Genomic DNA, 20,797 nt, shown 5'->3' with positions numbered 1-20,797 from the left:
TTAAACAAACAAGTTATAATTTGTATTTAATAAATTTTAAATAGTTGCATGTCTTATGTGCTACCACAAATTTGAAGTAAAGTGGTAGTCAAATCCATATTATGTTATAATAACTAAACACTTGACAAGTTACTAAAATAAAATAAATTACACAAGATGAAATAAAATAAGCTTCCTTTAACAAATAGGATTTTATTTTTCATACAAAATACTGTGTTTCTTTTTCAGAAATATTTAGGCAAGTAATAGTGAGGATTGAACTTGGAATTTGCAGAATAAGACAAATTAATATAAAGTCATATAGTAGATATCCTAACTGATAGTTATGTGTTTTCATACCCTCTTACATGTTGCAAGTATTAATCCAGACATCCTCTTATACTTTCAATGCCAGTACTACAACTTGTCACCTAAATAACTGTAATTAAGCATTCTCTCTAGTTGCTGATTACAGTCTGCTGATGAGCATTCCCACTGGATTTAAGAGCCTCTATCATAACATCTACAGTAATCATCACATATTATAATGTCTTTTTTGCTGAAGACTTCTTAAATAATCTAAAATTTAAATTGAACAAGTCTTTGATTATTGCAATCTAAAGTTCAACAGGCGCTTAATCAGAAAGGTGTAAGTATCATATCATTGACATCCACTCAGCAATAGGATAATATAAATCCAGGGAAATAAATACTTAAACCCTTTGGTCATTGATTCGTGTCACTTTAAAAATTAACATCAACATATAAACCAGAAATTTTTTTCTTAAAAGGGAGCAGCCTAACAAGAGGTGGTATTTTTAAACTGAGCATTTACAACATTCAAATGATCCATTTCTGAGGACTTTAAGATGCACATACTTAATATGCAGACCACTAAAATTCAGATCAAGTAAAAGTTCAAAAAACACATGTTAAAGTTATTAACTAGGTACATATTATTCATAAATACAGAAGAAGAATGATATACTAATTCAAGTTCAGATTTTCAAAATATGTATGTCCTCAAACCTGGGGAGAAGAAACTGGTCCATGAGCTCCATGATTTGTAATGTGGTTTAAGCACACACACACACACACACACACACACAATCATCACTATAAAATGCATATGATCCTCTATCACTTGGGATCCAGAGTACAGGGAGTATATTCTGTACTATATGTGTGTTTGTATATATATATATATATATATATATATATATATATATAGTGTTTAGTATACTCTATACACTATACACTCTCTATAGAGAGAGTATATATCCAGAGTACAGTGAGTACAGCATGATCCTAGCCCTAAACATCCATTCTTCTGACTCACACATCTCAGTCTTCAGAGAAATGCCTCTCCACATCCTTTGCTTTATGGACATGAAACAAAAGATGGCTGAGTTCTAATGCTAAAGTGATTTGTGATTTTCCACTGCCAATAAGAGACATGAAAATTTATTTGTAGGGTAAGAACAAGAAATTTAATTAAAATCCATTTAGATTTGAAATCCTTTTTATAAAGTACTCATGAAGCACCTCTCTTCTTCGCAGATTTTTAAATCTGGATAATTCCTTAATGTGTGCTATTCTGAAAATTTCTATTGACCATTAAGAGCCAGAGAGTACAGAGGTTTACCTTTTGTAGGTTTGCCCACATGACTGACTATGGGGTTGTGAGGGACTCAGTTCATTTCAGCCCGTTAATTTCCCATAATACAACAGAAAATAGCAATGGCAGAAGAAATCAATCCCAACTTATCCCTTGTCGAATATCAGCAAACACAATGTCACAAAACCAATGTGAAGAAATGGAATATAGATTTTCTGCTGACATTTGTAAAGTGTTTGTGTCAAAGTATTTTTCTAATACAGAAAAGGTTAGAACTTAACAAATTATAGCACATGTTTCTTCTAAACTGCTATGTTGGCTGTTTGGACTAATTTTAATAGCTTTTTTCCTTATAAAAATATTTAACCCAATGTGATCAGATGCATTCCTTTACTTATTCATCACTCACACACAAATTTGCATATCATAAGCATATAGAAAATTTGTAAAAACCTGTTTTTCAGACTATAGATTTATCTACTGGAATTAAAAATAGACCCACGTACAAAAAATTTAGTTTCTGCCAAATATGTTTAGCTTCCCATGCATATATAAAAAATGGTGTACCTTACTTTCATATCACAGTGTTAAAGGTATTATAGGTAATTTATATTTTATTTTATTTTTTTAAATTTTATTTTATTTTTAAACTTTACAATATTGTATTAGTTTTGCCATATATTGAAATGAATCTGCCACAGGTATACCTGTGGTAATTTATATTTTAATATACATTAAAATTGGAGAAGGCAATGGCACCCCACTCCAGTACTCTTGCCTGGAAAATCCCATGGACGGAGGAGCCTGGTAGGCTGCAGACCATGGAATCACGAAGAGTCGGATACGACTGAGAGACTTCACTTTCACTTTTCCCTTTCATGCATTGGAGAAGGAAATAGCAACCCACTCCAGTGTTCTTGCCTGGAGAATCCCAGAGACGGGGGAGCCTGATGGGCCGCCGTCTATGGGGTCGCACAGAGTTAGACACGACTGAAGCGACTTAGCAGCAGCAGCATACATTAAAATCAAATATGTAAATGATATTATTATTCAGTATGATGATCTCTAGGTCTGTCTATGTTACTACAAATGGCATTATTTTATTCTTTTTTATGGCTGAGCAACATTCTCATTTGCATAATAAGAGATTCAGTTCAGTTCAGTCCGTCAGTCCTGTCCGACTCTTTGCAACACCATGAATCATAGCACGCCACGCCTCCCTGTCCATCACCAACTCCCGGAGTTCACTCAGACTCACGTCCATTGGGTCAGTGATGCCATCCAGCCATCTCATCCTCTGTTGTCCCCTTCTCCTCCTGCCCCCAATCCCTCCCAGCATCAGAATCTTTTCCAATGAGTCAACTCTTCACATGAGGTGGCCAAGGACTGGAGTTTCAGCTTTAGCATCATTCCTTCCAAAGAAATCCCAGGGCTGATCTCCTTCAGAATGGACTGGTTGGATCTCCTTGCAGTCCAAGGGACTCTCAAGAGTCTTCTCCAACACCACAGTTCAAAAGCATCAATTCTTCGGCGCTCAGCCTTCTTCACAGTCCAACTCTCACATCCATACATGACCACAGGAAAAACCATAGCCTTGACTAGATGGACCTTTGTTGGCCAAGTAATGTCTCTGCTTTTGAATATGCTATCTAGGTTGGTCATAACTTTCCTTCCAAGGAGTAAGCGTCTTTTAATTTCATGGCTGAAATCACCAACGGCAGTGATTTTGGAGCCCAGAAAAATAAAGTCTGACACTGTTTCCATTGTTTCCCCATCTATTTCCCATGAAGTGATGGGACCAGATGCCATGATCTTTGTTTTCTGAATGTTGAGCTTTAAGCCAACTTTTTCACTCTCTACTTTCACTTTCATCAAGAGGCTTTTTAGTTCCTCTTCACTTTGCCATAAGCGTGGTGTCATCTGCATATCTGAGGTTATTGATATTTCTCCTGCCAATCTTGATTCCAGCTTGTGCTTCTTCCAGTCCAGCGTTTCTCATGATGTAGTCTGCATGTAAGTTAAATAAGCAGGGTGACAATATACAGCCTTGACGTACTCTTTTTCCTATTTGGAACCAGTCTGTTGTTCCACGTCCAGTTTTAACTGTTGCTTCCTGACCTGCATACAGATTTCTCAAGAGGCAGGTCAGGTGGTCTGGTATTCCCATCTCTTTCAGAATTTTCCACAGTTTATTGTGATCCACACAGTCAAAGGCTTTGGCATAGTCAATAAAGCAGAAATAGATGTTTTTCTGGAACTCTCTTGCTTTTTCCATGAGCCAGCAGATGTTGGCAATTTGATCTCTGGTTCCTCTGCCTTTTCTAAAACCCGCTTGAACATCTGGAAGTTCATGGTTCACGTATTGCTGAAGCCTGGCTTGGGGCATTTTGAGCATTACTTTACTAGCATGTGAGATGAGTGCAATTGTGCGGTAGTTTGAGCATTCTTTGGCATTGCCTTTCTTTGGGATTGGAATGCAAACTGACCTTTTCCAGTCCTGTGGCCACTGCTGAGTTTTCCACATTTGCTGGCATATTGAGTGCAGCACTTTCACAGCATCATCTTTCAGGATTTGAAGTAGCTCCACTGGAATTCCATCACCTCCACTAGCTTTGTTCGTAGTGATGCTTTCTAAGGCCCACTTGACTTCACATTCCAGGATGTCTGGCTCTAGGTCAGTAATCATATCATTGTGATTATCTGGGTCATGAAGACCTTTTTTGTACATATTGTTTTAAATATGCAAAACTTTAAAAAATATTTAATTTATATTCATCAATAATTATATCAAAATAATTTGCCACATGTTTAATTCCACCAATATTTATTAAGGAAATAATCAATGATACTTCAGTATCAAACAGTACACATAGTGCCTATTTACAGGGATTAGAAATTCTCTTTTTAGTATATTTCTTAGATTTTTAGTTGATTTACAATGTTGTACTAGTTTCAGGTGTATAGCAAAGTGAATCAGTTATACATGTACATATATCCACATCTTTTTCTTAGATTCTTTTCCCATATAGGCCATTACAGAATATCGAGTAGATTTCTCTGTTATTAGTTGTCTATAATGTATATATCAGAGAAGGCAATGGCACCCCTCTCCAGTACTCTTGCCTGGAAAACCCCATGGACGGAGGAGTCTGGTAGGCTGGAGTCCATGGGGTCGCTGAGAGTTGGATACGACTGAGCGACTTGACTTTCACTTTTCACTTTCATGCATTGGAGAAGGAAATGGCAACCCACTCCAGTGTTCTTGCCTGGAGAATCCCAGGGAAGGGGGAGCCTGGTGGGCTGCTGCTGTCCATGGGGTCGCACAGAGTCAGACATGACTGAAGTGACTTAGCAATAGCAATGTATATATAAATGTGTCTATGTATCAATCCCCATCTCTGAATTTATCCCTCCCCCTTACCCTGAAGGTCAGGGAAGACTAGGGTGTTGCAGTCCATGGGGTCGCAGAGTTGGACACAACTTAGCACTGAACAGCAACCCACCCCGTGATAACCATAAGTTTGTTTTCTGCATTCGTGACTACTTCTATTTTGGAAATAAGTTCATCTGTACCCTCTTTTTAGATTCCAAATATAAATGATATCATGATATTTGTCTTTCTACATTACTTTATTCAGTACGATGATCTCTAAGTCTGTCTATGTTACTACAAATGGCATTATTTTATTCTTTTTTATGGCTGAGCAACATTCTCTTTTAAAATGTATCACATTTTTTAATCCATTCTTCTGTTGATGGACATTTAGATTACTTATTTGTCCTGGCTGTTGTAAATAGTGCTGCAATGAAATGGGGGTTCATGAATCTTATTGAATTATGGTTTTCTCCAGGTATATGCCCAACAGTGGAATTACTGGATCATATGGTAGTTCTATCTTTAGTTTTATTGTTTTAAGGAGCGTCCATATTATTCTATATAGTAGCAAAGTAATTGACATTTTCACCAACAGCATAGGAGAGTTTCCTTTCTCCACACCCTTTCCAGGATTTATTGTTTATAGTTGTTGTTTTGTTTTGTTTTGTTTTTTTGATGACTGACATTCTGACCGGTCTGAGATGATACCTTCTTGTAGTTTTGATTAGCATTTCTCTAATAATTAATGGTGTTGAGCATCTTTTCATGTGCTATTTGGCCATCTGTATGTCTTCTTTGAGGAAAGGCTATTTACATCTTCCACCAATTTTTTGGTTGGGTTTTTTTTGTCTTTAATATTGAGCTGCATGAGCTGTTTGTGTTTTGGAGATTAATCCTTTATGAGTTGGTTTACTTGCAACTATTCCCTCCCATTTTAAGGGCTGTCTTTTCATCTTGTTTATGGTTTATTTTACCATAGGAAATCTTTTAAGTTTCATAGGTACCATTTGTAACTTTTTATTTTCATTACTCTAGGAGTTGGCTCCAAAAAATAATGCTTTGATTTATGTCAAAGAGGGTTCTGCCTATGTTTTCTTTTAAGAGTTTTACAGTGTCTAGCAATCACTGTATTGGAGAAGGCAATGGCACTCCACTCCAGTATTCTTGCCTGGAAAATCCTATGGACTGAGGAGCCTGGTAGGCTGCAGTCCATGGGGTTGCTACAAGTCGGACACGACTGAGCGACTTCACTTTCACTTTTCACTTTCATGTATTGGAGGAGGAAATGGCAACCAATTCCAGTGTTCTTGCCTGGAGAGTCCCAGGGACAGGTGAGCCTGGTGGGCTGCCATCTATGGGGTCACACAGAGTCGGACATGACTGAAGCGACTTAGCAGCAACAATCACTGTAGATGGTGACTGCAGCCATGAAACTAAAAGACGCTTACTCCTTGGAAGAAATGTTATGACCAACCTAGATAGCATATTAAAAAGCAGAGACATTACTTTGTCAACACAAGTCCATCTAGTCAAGGCTATGGTTTTTCCAGTAATTATGTATGGATGTGAGAGTTGGACTGTAAAGAAAGCTGAGTGCAGAAGAACTGATGCATTTGAACTGTGTTGTTGGAGAACACTCTTGAGAGAGTCCCTTGGACTGCAAGGAGATCCAACCAGTCCATCCTAAAGGAGATCAGTCCTGGATGTTCATTGGAAGGACTGATGTTGAAGTTGAAACTCTAATACTTCAGCCACCTGATGTGAAGAGCTGACTCATTTGAAAAGACCCTGATGCTGGGAAAGATTGAAGGCAGGAGGAGAAGGGTATGACAGAGGATGAGATGGTTAGATGGCATCACCGACTCAAAGGAGATGAGTTTGGGTAAACTCTGGGAGTTGGTGATGGACAGGAAGGCCTGGTGTGCTGCAGTCCATGGGGTTGCAAAGAGTCAGACCGGACTGAGTGACTGAACTGAACTGAAGCGTTACATTTAGGCCTTTAGTTCATTTTGAGTTTATTTTTGTGTGCAGTGTTAGGGAGTATTCTAATTTCATTTTTTACATGTAGTTCACCAGTTTTCTCAGCATCAGTTATTCAAGACACTTCCTTTTCTCCATTATATATTATTGCCTCCTTGTCCTGAATTAGGTGATGATAGGAGGGTAGGTTTCTCTTGGGGCTTTATATCTTATGCCATTGATTTATATTTCTATTTTTGTGCCATACAGTTTTAGGAAGAGGAGTATGTCAAGGCTGAATACTGTCACCCTGCTTATTTAACTTATATGCAGAGTACATCATGAGAAACGCTGGACTGGAAGAAGCACAAGCTGGAATCAAGATTGCCGGGAGAAATATCAATAACCTCAGATATGCAGATGACACCACTCTTATGACAGAAAGTGAAGAAGAACTAAAAAGCCTCTTGATGAAAGTGAAAGTGGAGAGTGAAAAAGTTGGCTTAAAGCTCAACATTCGGAAAATGAAGATCATGGCATCCAGTCCCATCACTTCATGGGAAATAGATTGGGAAACAGTGTCAGACTTTATTTTGGGGAGCTCCAAAATCACTGCAGATGGTGATTGCAACCATGAAATTAAAAGACGCTTACTCCTTGGAAGGAAAGTTATGACCAACCTAGATAGCATATTGAAAAGCAGAGGCATTACTTTGCCAACAAAAGTCCATCTAGTCAAGGCTATGGTTTTTTCAAGTGGTCATGTATAGATGTGAGAGTTGGACTGTGAAGAAAGCTGAGTGATGAAGAATTGATGCTTTTGAACTGTGGTGTTGAAGAAGACTCTTGAGAGTCTCTTGGACTGCAAGGAGATCCAACCAGTCCATTCTAAAGGAGATCAGCCCTGTGTGTTCTTTGGAAGGAATGAAGCTAAAGCTTAAAATCTAGTCCTTTGGCCACCTCACGCGAAGAGTTGACTCATTGGAAAAGACTCTGATGTTGGGAGGGATTGGGGGCAGGAGGAGAAGGGGACGACAGAGAATGACATGGCTGGATGGCATCACTGACTCGATGGACGTGAGTCTGAGTGAACTCCGGGAGTTGGTGATGGAAAGGGGTCGTGCTGCAATTCATGGGGTCGCAAAGAGTTGGACACAACTGAGCAACTGAACTGAAATGAACTGAACTGAACTGTTTTGATTACTGTTGCTACTGTTCACTCACAAAGTTGTGTTTAACTCTTTGTGACCTCATGGACTACAGTACGCCAGACTTCTCTGTCCTCCACTATTGGCCCAGGGCTTGCTCAAATTCATATCCATTGAGACACTGACACTATCTAGCCATCTCATCCTCTGCCTACCCTTTCTGTTTTTGCCTCTATCTTTCCCAGCATCAAGATCTTTTGCAATGAGTCAGCTCTTGGCATCAAGTTGTCAAAGCTTTGGAGCTTCATCTTCAGCAACAGTACTTCCAATAAATATTCAGGGTTGATTTCATTTAGGAGTGTTTTGATCTCCTTGCCATCCAATGTACCCTCAAGAGTCTTTTCCAGCACCACAATTCAAAAGGAATGAGTCTTTGGCACTAAGCCTTCTTTGGAGCATCACTTGTGGCTCAGTCAGTAAAGAACCTGCCTGCAATGAAGGAGATCACCTATAATGGAGACCAGGGTTCAATCTCTGGGTCAGGAAGATCCCCTGGAGAAGGAAATGGCAACCCACTCTAGTATTCCTGCATAAGAATTTCTATAGACAGAGGAGCCTGGTGGGCTACAATCCATGAGGTCAGAAGAGCTAGACACAACTTATCAAGTAAATCACCACCACCACCATGCCTTCTTAATGGTTCAACTCTCACATCTATACATGACTACTGTGAAAAACGTAGCTTTGTCTATCTGGACCTTTGTCAGCAAAGGGATGCATATGTGTTAGTCGCTCTACTTTTTAATATGCTGTCTAGGCTTGGCCTATTTTTCCTTCCAAGAAGCAAGCATCTTTTAATCTAGTGGCTACAGTCACCATCTGCAATGATATTGGAGCCCAAGAAAATAACATCTGTCACTGCTTCTACTTTCCCCCCTTCTATTTGCAATGAAGTGATGGGACTGGATGCCATCATATTAGATTTTTGAATGTTGAGTTTCAAGCCAGCCTTTTCATCCTCCTCTTTCACCTTCATCAAGAGACTCTTTAGTTCCTCTTCACTTTCTGCCAGTAGAGTGGTATCATCTGCATATCTGAGGTTTTTTATATTTCTCCCAGCAATCTTGATTCCAGCTTGTGATTCATCCAGCCCAGCATTTTGCATGATACACTCTGCATAGAAGTTAAATAAACAGAGTGACAATAAACAGTCTTCTTGTACTCCTTTCCCAATTTTGAGCTTTTCCATTATTTCAGTCCAGTTCTAACTGTTGCTTTTTGACCCACATACAGGATTTTCAGGAGACAGATAAGATGGTGTGGTACTCCCATCTCTTTAAGAATTTTTTAGTTTGTTGTGATCTACACTGTCAAAGACTTTAGCATGGTCAATGGAGCAGAAATAGATGTTTCTTCTGGAACTCCCTTGCTTTCTCCAAGATCCAACAGATGTTGGCAATTTGATCTCTGGTTCCTCTGCCTCTCTAAAATCCAGCTTGTACATCAGGAAGTTCTTGGTTCATGTACAGTTGAAGCCTACCTTGAAGGATTTTGACCATAACCTTGCTAGCATGTGAAATGAGCACAATTGTAAAGTAGTTTGAACATTCTTTGGAATTGCCCTTCTTTTGGATTGAAATAAATACTGACCTTTTCCAGTCCTATAACCACTGCTGTGTTTTCTAAATTTGCTGATGTATTGAATGCAGCACTTTAACAACATCATCTTTTAGGATTTTAAAAACTCAGCTGCAATTCCATCAACTCCACTGCTTTGTTTATGGTAATGCTTCATAAGTTCCACTTGACAGCATAGGTGAAGATACTTGGCTCTCGGTGAGTGACCACATCATCATTATCTGGTTCATTAAGACCTTTTTTATACAGTTCTGTGTGTTCTTGCAAGCTGTTCTTAATCTTCTCCTCCTGTTAGGTCCTTACCGTTTCTGTCCTTTATTGTGTCATCTTTGCATGAAATATTCCCTTGGTATCTCAATCTTCTTGAAGATAGCTCTAGTCTTCCTATTCTATGCTTTTCCTCTATTTATTTGCATTGTCCATTTAAGAAGGCCTTATCTCTTCTTAGTATTCTCTGAACTCTGCATTGAGTCAGGTATTTCTTTCCCTTTCTCCCATGCCTTTCATTTCTTCTCTCCTCTCCTCAGCTATCTGAAAATCCTCCTCAGGCAACCACTTTGTCTTGTTGCATTTCTTTTTCTTGGGGCTGGTTTTGGTCACTGCCTCCTATATAATATTATGAACCTCCATCCATATTTCTTCAGGCATGCTGTCTACCAGATCTAATCCCTTAAATCTATTTGTCACCTTCACTGTGCATTCATAAGGTATCTGATTTAGGTCATACCTGAATGGCCTCATGGTTTTCGCTTCTTTCTTCGATTAAGCATGAGTTTTGCAATAACGTTCTCATTATCACACTCCAGGTCTTGTTTTTACTGACTATATAGAGCTTCTCCATCTTTGGCTGGAAAGAACATAATCTGTCCGATTTTGGTATTGAACATCTGGTGATGTCCACGTGTAGAGTCATCTCTTGGGTTGTTGGAAAAGAGTGTATGCTATGACTAGCATGTTCTCTTGAGAAAACCCTGTTAGCCTTTGCCCTGCTTTATTTTGTACTCCAAGGTCAAACTTGCATGTTATTCCAGGAATCTCTAGATTTCTTACTTATGCATTCCTATCCCCTATGATGAAAAGCACATCTCTTTCAGGTGTTAGTTCTAGAAGGTCTTATAGGTCTTCATTGAATAGGTCAACTTCAGCTTCTTCAGCATCAGTGATTGGGACATGGATTACTCTGATGTTGACTGCTTTGCCTTGGAAATGAACTGAGATTAATCTGTCATTTTTGAGGTTGCACCCAAGTACTGCATTTTGAACTCTTGTTGACTATGAGGGCTACTCCATTTCTTTTAAGGGATTCTTGCCCACAGTAGCAGATATAATGGTCATCTGAATTAAATTTGCCTATTCTGGTCCATGTTTTTAGTACACTGGTTCATAAGATGTCTATGTTCAGTCTTGCCATCTCCTACTTCACCATGTCCAATTTACCTTGATTCATGGACCTAATATCCTAGGCTCCTCTGCAATATTATTCTTGGCAGCACTGGATTTTACTTTCACTACCAGACATATCCATAGCTGAGCACTGTAATGCTTTCTCCCAGATGCTTCATTCTTTCTGGGATTATTAGTAATTGCCCTCCACTCTTCCCTAGTAGCATACTGGACACATTTGGACCTGGGGAGCTCATCTTCTGGAGTCATATCTTTTTGCTTTTTCATACTGCCCATGGAGTTCTCCAGGCAAGAATACTGGAGTGGGTTGCCAATTCCTTCTCCAGTGGACCACATTTTGTCAGATCTCTTCACTATGTATGAATCCATCTTTCTTGAGTGGCCCTTCACAGCACGGCTCTTGGCTCATAGCTTCATTGAGTTATGCCACCCCCTTTGCCACAACAAAGTTGTAATCCATGAAGGAGTTTGCTACTGTAGCATTGTAGTATAGCCTGAGGTCATGGACTGCCAGAAGCCGGCATATTGCATATTGAGTGCATATTGCATATTGAGTGCAGCACTTTCCACAGAATCATCTTTCAGGATCTGGAATAGCTCACCTGGAATTCTATCACTGCCGGGAGCCAGCATGAGGAGCTCCACCCATGACAAAGGTCATGAGGAAGGAGGCTCGGCATACGCAAAGGCGGGATTGAGCCTCAGGAGTCCCCCTGGAAATTCTCGAGCATTTACACCCAAAACCAGAGTCTGCCTACTTTCTGCTTTGTGCCTTCACCTACACCTCTGACTTTATGGGGGGCTGTCCCCCACTACCTTTCTGAAAAAAGAGTTAGCTTACAGCTCCAGTTAATAATTCCTGGGTGTGACAGTGTTTCAACCTACAAACTCCTTTGGAAATCCTCTAGCCTGCCTGAATAGGTCTTTCTGGCCACATGTGATTGTTCAGAGCCTCCCAACTGTGAGAGGCAGGAGATGTTCTAAACTGTCTAAACACAGATTCTTTTGAGTAGTTAAAAGACTGATTAGAAATTGTATTGGTGAAGGGATTTTCACTTGTTGGGCCAATGTTTGCTGCTAAGTTTCCATATCCCTTACCTGCTGTGTCCCTGGCAGTGTATTGATTAATATAATTGGTGTAAGTAGTAGCTTTAATGTTTGTAACCTGGGACCCTTGAGTTAATTCTTTTTCTTGTTATAGCCTACCACACCTTTGCTCTGTAGGAATGCAACTTTATCTAATGCTTTTGGAGGGTGGCTCCTGACCAATCACCTTTAGAGAAAAATAAGTTTTCTGAAGAAAGGGTCTTAAAATGTTAACAGGCCTCCGGGCCAGAAGATGATGCAAATCACCTAAGCTTTTGCATATGATAAGTTTGCAGGAAGAAAGCCTGGCTTGCTGCCTGACTCTACCCCTTCCCCCATTATCCTCTATGCATAACTTAAGGTATAAAAACTACTTTGGAAAATAAAGTGCGGGCCTTGTTCACCGAAACCTGGTTTCACCATGTCGTTCTTTCTCTTACCTTCTGGCTGAATTATTCAGCCTCTTTTCTCCACTGAATTTCCTCACTGAGCTATCCTTATTCTATTACTCTTTATATCCTTAATTAAAGTTTAATTAAGCAGTTGTTTCCTGATCCTCGCCGACACCGTCCCCACTTCGAATTCCCTGGATCCACCGGGGCTGGACCCCGGCAATGGACCCTGATTCCTCCAGTTCCATTTTTCTTTCTCAAGATTGCTTTGGCCATTTGAAGTCTTTTATGTTTCCATACAAATTATGTTTTGTTATAGTTCTGTGAAAAATGACTTTAGTAAATTGATAGGGATTGCACCAAATCTGCAGATTGCTTTGGGCAGTGCTTTGGGCAGACTGGAATATGAGTTGTTCCAGTCCAAGAACATGGTATATCTCTCCATCTGTTTGTATTATCTTTGATTTCTTTCAGTATCTTTTAGTTTTCTGAGTAAGGGTCTTTTGCCTCCTCAGGTAGATTTATTCCTAGGTATTCTGTTCTTTTCCTTATGATAGTAAATGGAATTGTCTCATTAATGCCCCTTTCTTGTCTTTCACTATCAGTGTATAGAAAGGCAGGAGATTTCTGTGTATTAATTTTATAACCTGCAACTTTACTGAATTCACTGATAAGCCCTTGAGTTTTCTGGTAGTCTCTTTAGGATTTTCTATGTATGATGTCATCTGCCAACATGACCATTTTACTTCTTTTCCAATTTGTATTTCTTTTTCTTTTCTGATTACCATAGCTAGGACTTCAAAAACTATGTTGAATGGTAATGGCAAGAGTAGACATCCTTGTCTCGTTCCTGATGTTAGAGGAATGCTTTCAGTTTTTCACCATTGAGAACAATGTTAGCTGTGGATTTGTGGTGTATGGTCTTTATTATATTAAGCTAGGTCCCCTTTATCGGGCTTCCACAGTGGCTCAGAAGTAAAAGAATCTGCTTGCAGTGCAGGAGATGCAGGAGACACAGATTCAGTTTCTAGGTGGAGAAAAACCCCTGGAGGAGGGTATGGAAACTCCTTCCAGTAATCTTGCCAGGAAATCCCATGGACAGAATGGACAGAGGAACCTGGCACACTAAGGTCTATTAGGTTTCAAAGAGTCAGTCACAACTGAAGCGACGGGAGCACGATCATGAGATTCCCTCTATGCCCACTTTCTGGAGAGTTTTTATCATAAATGTGTGTTGGATTTTGCCAAAATCTTTTTCTGTGTCTTTGGGGATGATCATACATATTTTTGTTCTTCAATTTGAAAATATAGTATATCACATTGATTGATTTGTGTGTACTAAAGTATCCTTACATCCTTGGGATAAATCCCACTTGGTCTTTACTTATGATCCTTTTAATGTGTTAGATTCTGTTTACTAGTATTTTGTTGAGAATTTTTGCATTTGTGTTCATCAGTGACTTGTAATTTTTTTTGTGTGATATCTTAGTCTGGTTTTCCTATCAGGGTGATGGTAGCCTTGTGGGGTGAGTTTGGGAGTATTTCTTTCTCTGCATTTTTTTTTTTTTTTGGAAGAGCTTAAGAAAGATTGGTGTTTAGTTCAGTTCAGTTCAGTCGCTCAGTCGTGTCCGATTCTTTGCGACCCCATGAATCACAGCACGCCAGGCCTCCCTGTCCATCACCATCTCCCGGAGTTCACTCAAACTCATGTTCGTCGAGTCAGTGATGCCATCCAGCCATCTCATCCTCTGTCGTCCGTCCCCTTTTCCTCCTGCCCTCAATCCCTCCCAGGATCAGAGTATTTTCCAATGAGTCAACTCTTCGCATGAGGTGGCCAAAGTACTGGAGTTTCAGCTTTAGCATCATTCCTTCCAACACCCAGGGCTGATCTCCTTTAGAATGGACTGGTTGGATCTCCTTGCAGTCCAAGGGACTCTCAAGAGTCTTCTCCAACACCAGAGTTCAAAAGCATCAATTTTTCGGTGCTCAGCTTTCTTCACAGTCCAACTCTCATATCCGTAGGATTGGTGTTAGCACTTCTCTAAATGTTTGACAGAATTCTCTTGTGAAGCCATCTGGTCCTGGACTTTTGTTTGTTGGAAGATTTTTAATCACACTATCAATTTTATTACTTGTGGTTGGTCTGTTCATGTTTATTCCTGATTCAGTCTTGGAAGTTTGTCTCTTTCTAAGAATTTGTCTATTTCTTCCAGGTTGTTAATTTTATTGGCACACAGTTGCTTGTAGTAGTCTCATAAAATCCTTTGATTTTTGTGGTGTTAGTTGTAACATCTCTTTTTTCATTTCTAATTTTATTTATTTGAGTCTTCTACCATTTTTTGCTTAATGAATCTGACTAAACGTTTATCAATTTTGTTTATTTTCTCAAAGAACCAGCTTTAATTTCATTGATCTTTGCTATTGCTTTCTTCATCTCTGTTTCCTTTGTTTCTTCTAATCTTTATGACTTTTTCCCTTCTACTGACTTTGGATTTTGTTTGTTCTTCTTTCTCTAATTGCTTTAAGTGTATGATTAGGCTGTTTATTAGAGTTTTTTTTTCCTTGAGAAATTCTTGGAAATAAGAGGCTGATTGCAGGACTGAGGCAGGAACAGAGTAGTGTAATCCTGAAATACCTTATATGGAGAAAGTAAGAAAATGCTCTAAGAATGATGGGACAGGTGAAAAGAGAATAGAATACTACTAAAATTGGGAAACTTTGATTATAAGTAATAATAAGAGTGACAGATTAAAAATAATTAAATAAAAAAAGAATTTAGTAGTCCTTATTAGCCAAAGGAGGAGGCAGAAACAAAGTAGAACATAAAGAATCAAAAAAAGAAAGATTCTACATTGTTAATAGAATGCCAACTAATAGAGAAATAATTGAATTAGAAAATCACCATTAAACATCATGAAAATAATTGATTCATACAAGAATCAAAATAAATTCTAAAACTACTTGGTGTGTATTGTGTGAGAAACAGGATATTTATAAAAACTCAAAGTATTACCCCACAAAAATATTTATAATTAACTTTAAATCATGGCTACCTTATAGATGGACTTCCCTGGGGGTTGAGTGGTAAAGAATCTGCCTGCAGGAGACACAGAATTGAACCCTGGGTCAGGAAGAGTCCTTGGAGAAGAAACTGACAGCCCACTCCAGTATTCTTGCCTGCAAATTCCCATGGACAGAGGAGCCTGGGGGACTACAGTCCACAGATGGCAAAAGAGTTGGACATGAAATTAACAAAACGTAGCACATGGTCTATGAATGACTCCTGATACATTGCATGAACATGCCCCAAATCAAAAAAAAATCTAAGCTTAAATCATTGAACACAAAGTCACGTGAAAGTGAAAGTTGCTCAGTTGTGTCCAGCTCTTTGCAACCCCATGTACTTTACAGTCCATGGAATTCTCCAGGCCAGAATACTGGATTGGGCAGCCTATCCCTTCACCAGTGGATCTTTCCAACCCAGAAGTCAAATAGGGGTCACCTGTACTGCAGGTAGATTCTTTACCAACTGAGCTATGAGGGTCAGGAGTACACTACAAAAGCAGTCAGTTCAGTCACTCAGTTATGTCCGACTCTTTGTGAGCCCATGGACTGCAGCATGCCAGACTTCTCTGTGCATCACCAACTCCTGGAGCCTACTCAAAGTCATGTCCATTGCATTAGTAATGTCATCCAACCACCTCATCCTCTGTCATCCCCTTCTCCTCCTGCTTTCAATCTTTCCCAGCATCAGGGTATTTTCCAATGAGTTGGTTCTTCAGGTTGTCAAAGAATTGGAGTTTCAGCTTCAGCATCAGTCCTTCCAATGAATATTCAGGACTGATTTCCTTTAGGATTGACTCATTGGATCTCCTTGCAGTCCAAGGAACTCTCAAGAGTCTTCTCCAACACCACAGTTCAAAAGCACCAATTCTTCAGCACTCAGCTTTCTTTATTGTCTAACTCTCACATCCATACGTGACTACTGGAAAAACCATAGCTTTGACTAGATGGACCTTTGTTGGCAAAGTAATGTCTCTGCTTTTTAATATGCTGTCTAGGTTCGTCATAGCTTTTCTTCCAAAGACCAAGAATCTTTTAATTTCATGGCTGCAATCACCATCTGCAGTGATTTTGCAGCCCCAAGAAATAAAGTCTCTCACTGTTTCCATTCTTTCCCCATCAGTTTGCCATGAAGTGATGAGACTGGATGCCATGATCTGAGATTTGTGAATGTTGAGTTTTAAGCCAATTTTTTCACTCTCTTCTTTCACTTTCATCAAGAGGCTCTTTAATTCTTCTTCACTTTCTGCCATAAGGGTGGTGTCATCTGCATATCTGAGGTTATCGATATTTCACACAGCAATCTTGATCCCAGCTTGTGCTTCATCCAGCCTGGCATTTTGCATGATGTTCTCTGCATATAAGTTAAATAAGCAGGGTGACAATATATAGCCTTGACATACTCCTTTTCCAATTTGGAACCACCCTGTTGTTCCATGTCCAGTTCTAACTGTTGCTTCTTGACCTGCAAAGTAACTAGCCTGTAATCCTTCAAAGTATTCAGTTCATATGAAAGAAAAATGAAGAAAGACTGAGGAACATTTCTAGATTGAAAGAGACTAAAGCATCCTGACACTTAAATGCACATGTGCTTTTGGGTTTAATCTTGCACCAGAAGTGAATGAGTTCTCTGAAGATGGTAGTATTTTACCAACATCAATTTCCTGCCTGTGACAGGTTTACCTTGCTTATGTAAGGATTTTCCTTGCTTTTATTAACTAAGGAGGAAATATTTTAAGGATTATTATGGACTGTGATTTCTTATATACTTCAGAAAACTATTAAGCTGCATGGGCAGAAAATTAGAGAGACAGAAATGTAGATTGGCAGAGGGAAAGTGAGAGAGACAGAAAATATAGAAAATATTGACAATTAGGAAGGCTGCATGAAGGTTGTAGAGGAATTTTGTGTACTTTATCACAAATTTTCTGCAAATATGACACAATTCCCAAAAATCAAAGTGTGATAAGAATCAATGAAATTACATGGAGAAATTTTATAGCCCACTGTATAACTCCTGAATTAGCATGTGGACTTTTTAGTAAGCAATTTTTATACACGTCTATATTTGTGTTAGACTGTCTTAGACATGCCTTAGATGAGGAAACAATGCATATAATCAACCATGATTGTTAATTTTATATATGATAATGGTATTATGGAAACATTCAAGAAAAGGCTTATCATTAAGAGGCATTTATCACATCACTTCATGGCAGAGATGGGGAAACAGTGGAAACAGTGCCAGACTTTATTTTCTAGGGCTCCAAAATCACTGCAGATGGTGATTGCAGCCATGAAATAAAAGACACTTACTCCTTGGAAGGAAAGTTATGACCAACCTAGATAGCATATTAAAAAGCAGAGATATTACTTTGCCAACAAAGGTCTGTCTAATCAAGGCTATGGTTTTTCCAGTGGTCACGTATGGATGTGAGAGTTGGACTATAAAGAAGGCTGAGCACCGAAGAATTGATGCTTTTGAACTGTGGTGTTGGAGAAGACTCTTGAGAGTCCTTTGGCCTTCAAGGAGATCCAACCAGTCCGTCCTAAAGACCAGTCCTGGGTGTTCATTGGAAATACTGATATTGCAGCTGAAACTCCAATACTTTGGCCACCTGATGAGAAGAGCTGACTCATTGGAAAAGACCCTGATGCTGGGAAAGACTGAGGGCAGGAGGAGAAGGGGACGACAGAGGATGAGATGCTTGGATGGCATCATCAACTCGATGGACATGGGTTTGGGTGTACTCCATGAGCTGGTGATGGACAGGAAAGCCTGGTGTGCTGCGGTTCATGGGGTCACAAAGAGTCAGACATGACTGAGCGACTGAACTGAACTGAATGAAATATTTACCAACAAAATGCTATGGTATCTGACATTTTCTTTGAAATACTGTAAGGTGGGGATGAAGTTGATAAGAGTGTATATTTAACAGAATGTTGAGTACTTTGAGTTTAGTAGGCTACTTGTTCATTTTTCCTGTTTTTAGAAATGGCAGAAGTCTTCCACAACAAAAAGTACATATGAAAAAAAAATATATATATGTCTTGAAAATAAAGAACATTAAGAAAAGATGAAAGGAAATTACTAAGTTGTCCTGGAGGGGACTTAAAAACAATTTCCAGAGAAGATAAATTCATTCCTATTTAATTTTGTTTCTATTATTGCCTTCCCTATGTTTCATATGATCTCCTTTTTATAATTAAAGACATTACCATAATTATACAATTAAGTTTGCTCAATAAGCAAAACCAAATATTGTGTTAAGCAGACTAAGTCTGCTTAATACAATATTTTAATTATTTTCATTTAAAGTAATAACCTGTTATGTTCAATCTATGTTTCATCAGTAAAGCGATGACAATGTTAAGGTTTTCATCAAATGTTCGGATTAGAAGGTAATTTCACCAAGGCCAGCAAAAGATACTAAGTGCTTGAAAGCTTATCATCTCCCCAAATTTTAACACTTCACTAAATTTTTCTTTCTGGCAATTAAATTTACAAGCCTTTGAATATGAAGGAGCTGGTAAGAGACCCCAGAAGACATCAATTAGCATTTACCACAGAAGGAGAGGACCTAACTCTGAGTGCTAATAAATGAGTATGTTTGAGAAGGGAAAGGGTCAAAGTACCATCAAGTAGAGTATTAAAAAGAAAAGAGAGGAAGGTACACAGAGCCAGAGGTGGCAATCCTTAGAAGGGACCACTTCTGAGAGAGAGAAATTTAAAAAGACATGTCCCTTAGAACTAGCAAATAATGGTAAAAATAAAAATGTAACTAATGATAAGAGTATTACTGAAACATGAGGGAACCAAAAAATCAGAGGAAGCCAGACCAAAAAGAGTATCATTACACTGAGAAATAGAAAAGCCACCCAAACCCATAGTCCTCTCTATTGATAATGCACTCAATTATTTTAGGAAAAGTCAACACACTTAAAACAGCAACAAAACAAAATCATTAAATCTACAAAAGATGTTCATAGAATAAAAAGAACATGAGAATCAAAAATTTTAGCAGACAAAAGTAGGGAAGATCTATGTTAGAAACAGAAGAAAAAATTTAGACAACTTTGCAATTCAAACAAAATTTCTCAGTTTTAATTTCTGAATTGGTATATACTGATGGTGGCTCACTCAGTAAAGAGTCTTCCTGCAATGCTGGAGACTCAGGTTCAGTCCCTAAGTCAAGAGATTCCCCTGGAGAAGGAAATGGCAACCCACTCTAGTATTCTTGCCTGGAGAATTCCATGGACAGAGGAGCCTGATGGGCTACAGTCCATAGGGTCACAAAGAGTCAGATAAGACTGAGTGACTAACACTTCACTACTAAGTACACATAAACAAAAACTCTTTGTGTATCTCAATATATTTTGAGAGTGTAAAGGGATTCTGAGACTAATACTTTAATGTACATATAACTGGAGATATTGAAGAATAAAAACAAAGTTATAGAAGAGAACTTATATTTAAAACTCTAAGTCAAGGAACCTTTCTTGAATAAAATAAAACTTGCATCTGCATACTGAAAGAGTATAGAAAAACCAAGGACAGTTGACTCCAAACTTCCAGCTCTAAGGAATATACTAAGAATGTGAAAGTCGCTCAGCCGTGTCCAACTCTTTGTGATCCCATGGACTATATAGTCCAGGAATTCAGCAGGCCAGAATACTGGAGTGGGTAGCCATTCCCTTCTCCAGTAGATCTTCCTGACCCAAGAATTGAACTGGGGTCTCCTGCATTCGTGGGTGTATTCTCTACCAGCTGAGCTATCAGGGAAGCCATAATAAGGGAAGCCACACTAGCACATACTAAGAATATATGCTATCTTAATATTAGCTAAAGGAATGTGTTTTTTATTTTATTTTTAATCAGAGGATAATTACTTTACAATATTGTGATGGTTTCTGCCATACATCAACGTGAATCAGCCATAGGTATACATATGTGCCCTCCCTCTTAAACCTGCCTCCTACTCCCGTCCCATCCCAGCCCTCTAGGTTGTCACAGAGCCCCAGCTTTGGGTTCCCTTTGTTAAATGGAAAATCCAGTTATACAGTGAGACATGTGCCTGAGATTTTGATTCATTTTCCAAAAACAAGATCAACTGTAAGTAAGTGAATTGAGTTC

The sequence above is a fragment of the Bos indicus x Bos taurus genome, chromosome 9 (genome assembly GCF_003369695.1).
Source record: "Bos indicus x Bos taurus breed Angus x Brahman F1 hybrid chromosome 9, Bos_hybrid_MaternalHap_v2.0, whole genome shotgun sequence".
NCBI lineage: Eukaryota > Metazoa > Chordata > Mammalia > Artiodactyla > Bovidae > Bos > Bos indicus x Bos taurus.
The sequence above is the reverse complement of the archived record's forward strand: the minus strand, read 5'-3'. Positions refer to the sequence as shown.